We start from the raw sequence: 9,086 nt of genomic DNA, 5'->3' as shown, positions 1-9,086 counted from the left end.
AATGTTTCCCGGGCCCACCAGCGCTGAACATATGAGAGTCAGATCTGCACCTGAGTCTAATAGCCTTCACACCACCTTGTGTCCTACCTGGACTGTTTGTAAATTGTCACGTGGTCTCTCTTGGGGTCCTTCTACATACAGGACGGTGGGCACAGGTTTCATGGCTGGGTCCCCTACAGGAGATTTCTTCTTTTCAGGTCAATTAAAACTGATGTGCCCCACTTCACAATTAAAACACCTGTGGTCATTTGCCATAACAGGTTTTTCCCCCACCTCCCCAACAGATGCAGCTGCCGCTGGTTTCGTTGAAAAGGACTGTGAGGATAATCCTGTGGGTCTCTGTCCTCTCTGCCAGTCTTGCCCTGGCGCTCCCCAGCTCTTCTTTGCCACAGAAACCCTGGTGCTGGTATATTGGTATGCCAGGGTGGCAGCCTTTTCAGATGTCTTGGGGTTCTGAACAAGACCCACTCTTTGACCTCAGCTGGGCAGAGTGTGATGAACTGCTCCTGGAGTATGAGATCTTTCAGTTTATCATATTCCTTCACTTTCAGGCCCTCAACCTATGCAACAGGGTTTACAATTGCACTAACAGTCCCACATAGGTATCGGAGGGACTGCGCTTTGAGACTCTGAAGTTCTGTCTGTAAGCCTCAGGGGTGATGTTGAAATGCTTTAGCAATGCTTTCTTAATTAAAGCATTATCACCATCCAGCTCCTGGGGAAGGTCTGCAAACGCTTCCAATGCTTTTCCCCTCAGCCCAGGGGTTAAATAGCTTGCCCACTGACTGGAGTCCAGTGCAAACTGCCGGCAAGTTTTTTCAAAGCTCCTGAAGAAAGTATCCAGGTCACCATCTTTCTCCAACACTGGAAATTTCTTTTTCCTACCCGGGTCGCCAACAGCACTCTGGCTTCAGAGCTTCGCCAGCTCCAGCTGGTACTCACATTCAGCTTTGCGCTCTGCAGCCTAAGCCTCTCGGTACTGCTGTATCAGCTGTATAGGTGACACATCATCTGTATCCTTCCTATATCTGAGGGCAGTTTGCAAATATCGGTCCAAGGCACTATCTTCACTGGAACTAGTAGAGGGCTCCGACCTCCTCCTAGCAATGGTACCAGTATCTGTTGTAATATCCAGGGACAGAGAATTTCCCCTAACAACATTTGTCTCAATCTGATCCTGTTCCCCATCCTGCCTCTGGTCAGCTTCTTGGAGTGCTTGGACCAGATGATCCTTTGTATGGTTGGTGCTGGCAATCCCTCTATCCTTGCACAGCTCCACAAGGACATCCTTCCTCATTTGCTTATACTTGGACATATTGGACCTCACTTTTTGCCAAATAAACAGATAGAAAAGAAAAATGAGAAAAGGGGAACAGAACTTGCCTTTCACGGTGTGACTTTTAAAATGATTATAAAGCTTTGAGTTCTGGATCTGGTGAAGTGGGTTTTCCTCTCAAGGAATTATTCCCAAATTCACTTAAGTTCTTATAAAGAAAACAATTATCAATCCTACATGCTGCCAGCCACTTTGTCACGACAACCGGACGATTCTTCATATACACCAATCCGAGAATCCCTGTGCGTTACTACTGGATTACTTTAAACCTGAAACTGCCACCAGCAAGAAGATTTTAGTGACTAAATGCAACGCTGTCTTTGCTTCGGCCTACACACACAATTATTAATATGTCACAAAATGATAGCATGGACCATGAAGCTTCTGGGCATAAGAACACAGACCAGAACTAAATATTAGATGTTTAATTTCAAGAATATCTTCAGAGCTTTAGTTCCAAAAAAGAGTTACAAAGATTATGAGAAATATTTAAAAGAACACACTGGTTAGGATACAATTTCAAGTAAACAAAAGAGGATAATAATTTCAGAAAACCTAACTTACTCAACAGCAGGTAAGCCTTCTGTGTGGAGGGATTTCACAATATAAGAGGTATGATGCATCCCCAGCTCTTTGCTGCTCCCTTAGAAATGAACAACCCAGTGTGGGTGAGAGGGGCAGATATAACCCCCCCTCACAGCTTCGGCCACTACCCTTTCCTTAACCCTCTCAATGCTGTGTACCTGGGCTGTGACAAGCCAGATTTACTTTTTAAACATCTGTTTTCTTAAGTTTCAATAGGTCAGGTTTCTTGACCTAGCCTGGCTTTCTGTAATGTTGCTCCTAAATATAGATTATAGCTTCTTAGATAAGGTAAGGGCCATAAACTAACCTCTGACTCCCCACTATACATCAGTATCCTCTACTCCTATATCTATGTAGCCATGAGTTCACATAGAGGACAGTCTGGCAGCCATGTTGTGTCCCAGACTCCATTACAATATACACGTAGACATTACATACAAGTCTTATATCTCTGAATGCACATGAATGTATCATTTGCCACAGTAATGTATACCAATTACCCTAACAGCACGAGTGGCTATGCATACATATATAGTGTGTCCTCAGTTTCAGAGATTGTGTTAGGATTGGTTTATGTGCAGCACACTGTAGAGACCAGTCTGTCCTGGTTCCAGTTAATGAAGAATAAACAGAAAATGAACAGGGCTGTGCCTATGAACCAACCAATTATCAATCACAATATGCACCAGTGGTTTGATAAAGATAATAATTATTTAAAAAAAAAACACATTCAGCACGACAATATCAAAAACAATTCTTTGAATCATTTACTGGAACCTCAGAAGCAACAATGGTAAAATGTATCCATATGTGGCAATAAGAAGCAAGTTTATGTTAAAATGCCAATGCTACATGTATCAATATACCTCAGCAGAAAGCTTATATAGTTACTTTTGCAGCAGTCCCAATTATAGAATAATTTCTCTGCCTCCTTTGCGTGTCCTTCTGACACTGAGGAAGCCGCTGACACACAAAGGAGGCAGAGAAACGCATCTGTTGCGAGAATTTCCATGCTAGCAGCAGCAAATTTGTTTGAATACAGCTGATGCTCTCTTGCCGGCCAGCCCTGCGTCTTGAGACCCCAGTGCTAAGGGGGATCAGGTGAGCACAACATTGTCACTATTTGTGAACTTTCAAACTCCGGATAAGGCTGTGAGTGAGATATCCAGCCGGGAGGGAGACCTGTAAACTGCCTGTATCTCCACAGATTATGCATGCTACCATACAACAGTAAGGAATTCAACCTTGTCAGCAGCATTATATAAGAGTACATGGACTGTTGCACGCTGTAAGCAATACACTGTGTACAAATAGCTTGATTACTAACTTAGCAGCGGCATGTTCATGAATGATTGTAACTAACATGCTTGATCCATTTGGACATTAACCAAAGTTTATGAAAAAAGGATACTAAACCCATTGTTCTCATTAGTAATGCATTCTTGGATTTTTGGACTATCTAAGGATAATTTACTTGTTTCATTATATATTAGCAAAATAAGGCAATAGATATTTTGGTATGAGATACTAAAGGTTTTTTTTCCCCAAAAGGAATTGATTATCATATGGTCTTACCATATATTTTTAAACCATGTGTGTTAAAATGTCAAAATATTTTCTTTTAAAATTTTTGTGTAATTCTGGCCGGCATTTGTAATATATACAGTATGTGTATTATTAATCTTAAAAAATAAATATCCACACCAGATTTAATAAGCGCATTCTCCTTACTTTTTTTTTGTTTGGTACAAAAATATAGAATGTTAAATGACCTATTACCCTCAGCAGCTTGTCCACACACCAAATTTCTGTATTGTAGCTCACACAAAAAAATCCTGCTGTAATATGTCTCTATGCCGCGTGCTGCAGCTGAAGCAGTGCTATCTCTATCCCTGCGACCTGGGATCCACTACAGGATGAGAGCGGGAAGACGTCTTAACCAAGCATCCCAGGTTATGGCGCCTGGCAGTGTCCTTGTTAGCATCAGCGGCTAGTCACGAAGGCTGACAGTATCTCTGCTTGTCATAGCGGCGGCAATGAAATAGACGCAGGAGGTCAGTGGCTAGGGCTTTTTGCAATATGATCAGTTGGAGAAGCTTTCCCCGATGAGTTCCAGCAGTCTAAAGGAGTCCTAAATGCATTTTGTCACTTCCTGTGACTTTTTCAATAGGTAGTACTCCTTTGATTAAGAAACTTATATACCACCATATTAGGATATTAGCATATTATGATTGATGAAAAACAGCGCTACCTAGCAGGTGTTAAATACACCTGTTATTAAGTATTCTCAAATGATCTGCATATTAAAATCAAACCACCAGAAAGCATATTTAATAAATATAATATACTCTCTTATAATCAATTTTACACAACAGAATATGGCTGATACACTTGGATAATTCTAAAATCACAACAGTGGCTACTGAATAGACACTTTTCCCCCACATATTTCATGCTTTTTAGCAAATTAAACTATGCAGTTACTGTATATTAACCCTTGAAATTACTTATTCATTCATGTAGTCAGAAGGCATCCTATACTTAGGGGTATATTTAATTGCTGTTGGGTACTTTCTTATGGAAAGGACCTGACAGCTCTCAATTCAATGCCGGGCCAAACCCGACAGGTTTGGCCCATTCCCGACAATGTCAATCCGACTTTTTTTAAAGTCGAATTGACATTGTCGGAAACTGGGCTAAACCTGATGAAGCCGACAAGTCAGATTTCCCGATTTGTCAGAAAAACAGCCTAGATTGAATAGGTCGGAACCCCTTCCGATCTATTCCAGTCGGAAACTGTTGTCTTTCCGACAAGACAGCAGTTTCCGACTCTAATTGAATATACCCCTTAGTTATAATTCTGATAGGGGACTCAAACTATAATCATAATGATGGAAACACATATGAAAAACAACAACATTCCCCTCCCCCCCTATGGTCTATTCCCCATACAAAGATAAATTTGATTTGACACATTTCAAAAATATGATTATATAAATTTGATGACTAGCAGGGTCAATTCCTAAAAATGGGATGAGATCATCATGTCGCAGTCCTGATATCAGGACCACATAGAGAATAACAAATCTGTATGAAATCAATCATCATATAGCAACAGATTAGTATATTAGAAAATTACTAGTAAGGAATAAGATGTATAAAAAATATAAAGGAAAATAAAGAGGACTAACTATAAAGAAAAACTAGTGGGCAAATGGGAGATATAATAAATGTAAGGAGAGGGGGAGATAGGTCTGAAGATCAATCTCACTGTATTCAAAGTAGTCGGTTTGATCTAAAGATCAATCTTGATATATTCATTAAGTCCCTTTGGAATGAGGGTCCTTTACTTATGTATCCAAAACTTTTCATGTACACATAATTTTTTAAACCTATCTCCCCCTCTTGCAGTGGGTTTTACCCATTCAATCCCTGTAAGTATAAGACCCCTTAGGATTCCCTTCATGACATTCCACAAAATGTCTAGAGATTCCATCAGCACAAGATATATTCAGAATGTTTTGCCTGTGTTCCAAAAATCTCACTTTTATACTTCTGTTTCTACCAACACAAAATTAATTTACAACTGCACTGAAGGATGTAAATCACATAGGTGGATTTAGAGATAATGTAGGCTTTTATCTCAAATTGTTCCTCATTTTAAGAAGAACTAAATTGTCGGACACTGTTACTAATAAACAAACATGTAATGCAGGATCTAGAACCACATTTGAAGCATCCCTTTACTTTAGTGGCTAGCCCGTTCAAACGAGTTTCGTTTGAAGATGTCTCGCTGTTACTGATGCTGTGTGCTCTTTAATCTGAAAAGAAGCTGGGAGTGAGCCAATGTTTAAGATTTTCAGATTTTTTAAAAATTACTTTTGGTTTTGAAGGAATGTAGGCATTTAGAAGAGGGTCCGCTTGTAAAATACCATAGTTATCCTTAATTATATTTTTAATCTGTTTAGATGCTTTATTGTATTTAGAGATAAAAGAAAGGTTATCTATATTTTTAGTTTGGCTCTTATCTTTATAAACTAGGAGATCACTCCTTTCCAAGTTATTTGTTTCTAGTAGGTAAGTATCTTCTCAGGGTAGCCTTTGTTGTCAAATGCTATCAGCTTTTCTTTTGCCTGTTTTTCAAATGTACACGGAAAAAGGATTGGTAGAGTCTGCACAGGATCACTCAATTTAGGTGTTTGATATTTTAGGATAATATCATTAAAGCAATAGCTCTAATATAAACCAACATCTGGCCAATGTACAAAACAAATAATTAGTATTAGGTGCTGGGTTGGTGGTGCTCCCAGAGATAGTTCAGTAAACTAATGGAAAAAAGATTGGTTCCCGTATAGTACCGGAGCCAAGAGAAAAAAGAAAGACTATGTGTCTTTTCTGGGGCACACTTTTGTTGAAAATGGAATAATGGGTTCTGTTTAAAATATAACTTTTATTATCACCCTTCATAAAATAGTAGCTATAAGGCAAAAAAAGGAAAAGGAAAAATTCTAATAAAAATTAATATTATCTGAATAAATCACATGATGTAATAACAGTTTGGCGTAATGGCTCTATGAGCGAAAATATGTATGTGTCTCCGATAATGAAAATTATGTAAATCTTATGTGTTTGTATGAAGTTTTCTTCCTGAAATTGTAACAGTATAACATGTAGAGAAAATATACCCGGAAGAAAAATCCAAATAGTATGATATGTACCAGGCTCCACTCAAATTCCTGACTGTGTCAGGAATTTACAAAAAGAAGGGGAAAGATGGAGGATTGTGATTCCAGGTCCTGTGTCCTAGGTTTGGATAAAAATACCTGCAGTACCCGGTATTCCCTGGTGGTCTCCCAACCAGGTACTGACCTGGCCCACAGTGCTTGGCTTCCAAGATCAGACGAGGTTGGGCATACTCAGTATGGTTTGACCGCAGGTAGATATATCCCACACCTGATGACACCAGGAACTCTGTATCCTAGACTCTGAGAGAATTTCCAAAATTTTTCTTGTGGAAAACCATGGTCTCTTGTGATGTTGTAAGTGCTCCCGAATCTGGAAACAAGTAGTGTATAGTGTTCTCTGATAGTCTCCCAGACTTGGCAAAAGAAGATGGGTGTACAACCGCAATGTTGCGCAGCAAATAAATATAAGCAGCCCTGCTTCTACACACCAGGGAAAAAACACATAAATTCCATATACCGAAAAGCAAGTGAAAATGGTGTAGTTTGCACTGGCGCTAAATATTAAAAGATGTATCCCTTTTTGTTTAGAGGGATTTCCCGGCCAACAAACCAATAGGCCAAATAAAAGTTAAAATGTACAAACTTTTATTAAAACACAAAATACTGACATGAACATACACAAATAAAGTGCATCTGTGGGGCTGGACCAGTTTGAAGGTGAATGTGCAAATGGAAAAAATGTCTCTCACCATGAATCAGGGTTGCGGTGGGCTAGCTTTTTAGAAAAGCAACAGTGTCCCAGGCTGAATCTGGCCTAGGCACCACCGCAGCAGGTTTATTCAGCTTGTGAGTCCTTTTGAATCCACCACTGGTCCTCTCCCCTTGTCGCCTCCGTCTGTAAACTAACGTCTCCCAGACTTGAAAAAAATGAGGTCTACTTGGTCTTGGCTTCAAATAAGAACTGTTGAGGTGCCACCTCTTTTTTGTGGTAAGCCTTGGGTGAATAAATCCCATATGATGATGGCTGGAAGTCCTATAGAAACCAAGGCAGTCACGGATTCTGATGTCAAAATATCAGATGGGGCTTCCCAGGTTAGTGGAAGTCCCGAGGCAATGATGGTGTGGCCCTGCTGTGAATTGGATGTGGTGTGAAGGAAAGAAGGGAAAAGATGAATGGAAAAGAGTGACAGAAAGAGAATGGGGGAGAAAAGAAAGGGGATCAGGTTTGGTAGCACACCACTTCTGCTTTTTGATCATCTGCCTGGGCATCGAATGAAAAAATGAGAGGGTGATACTGACTGATACCGAAGAAAGCTAGAGGGACACTTCTACTGTCCTGTTTATTAACAAGATGGTGCTCTGTTGACAAATTGCATTGCAGAGCCACCAAAAATGTTTAAACAGAATGAGAGGGTGTTCCGGAAATCTGTTATGATTTGAAAAATGTTGCTTTAAAAAATATTGATATTAATCTCTAGTGAATCACGTGTTATATTAAAAGTAATACAATGATACACTCTAATGAGTCACGTGCAATCAACAATAATTCAAAAAACGGTCTGCAACCTATTTCAAATGCGTAATGTATTCAAAAAATCCCCTATTAGGAATCATGGAATCAATGAAAAATAGATAATAACAAAATGATAGTGTGACCAGGACCATAGAGCTGCTGTTTGGTAAGTGTGGTATATGCCCACTGATAAGCCTGTTCCCCTAAGTTAATATAAGAGATATATATGTCTCCTCAGTTGCTGATATAATTGACAGAAAAATGTGCCTCTAACAAATGCTGGTATATGCATGTAATCCCAATAGTTCGTTGATGAGGCTGTCAGTAAAATGAAGAAACAAATTATCCGGGAAACTCGAAAATGATGTAACATCAGAGAAACCCCAGAGACCTACTGTTACGTAGAGGGGTAGAATACCCCCACAGGTCGCTGGACGCAGCTTCTAAATGTCTGTGGAGAAGGGTGAGCCTGGCAAGGAGACGCCGGTGTTTTTCAAATGTATCATTCAGTGCAGTTTCTACGTAGGCGTCTTAATTGACCCATAGGGATGTTTAGCACCCAGGGTCTATAATGTGAGCTGTCATAATGTAGTAAATTAAAATTGTCCACTTCTTTCCTAATAGTTTGTGTGATGATTTGGTTATTTTCCACTGAGAGGGATACATCCAGGAAGGAAAGCGTCTTCCTTTCCATATTACAAGTAAATGTCAGATTAAATTCATTTGTGTTCAACATTGTAGTGAAGTGAGAGAGAAAAGAAATATCAGAAATAGCACCATCACATAAAAAAAATCATCTATTTAATGGCCATAGAAGATGAGGTCCATGCCCAAGTCCTGCCCCCATATGTGTGTGTCCTGGAACACACCCATATATACATTGGTGAAACTGGGTGCGTACCCCGTCCCCAGTGCCTCTTATGGGCCTACATCCCAGCATGTGCAGCAAGCCCTGTCTCCCCTGTTC

General features: G+C 39.9%; 1 pseudogene; it reads right to left on the bottom strand.

Moving 5' to 3' along the window:
- Positions 1–6,741: 6,741 nt before the first annotated feature.
- LOC134945090 (5S ribosomal RNA) lies at positions 6,742–6,859 on the bottom strand (annotated as a pseudogene).
- Positions 6,860–9,086: the final 2,227 nt, after the last annotated feature.

This window comes from Pseudophryne corroboree, chromosome 1 (assembly GCF_028390025.1).
Source record: "Pseudophryne corroboree isolate aPseCor3 chromosome 1, aPseCor3.hap2, whole genome shotgun sequence".
NCBI lineage: Eukaryota > Metazoa > Chordata > Amphibia > Anura > Myobatrachidae > Pseudophryne > Pseudophryne corroboree.
This window is presented reverse-complemented; position numbering and strand designations above follow the sequence as displayed.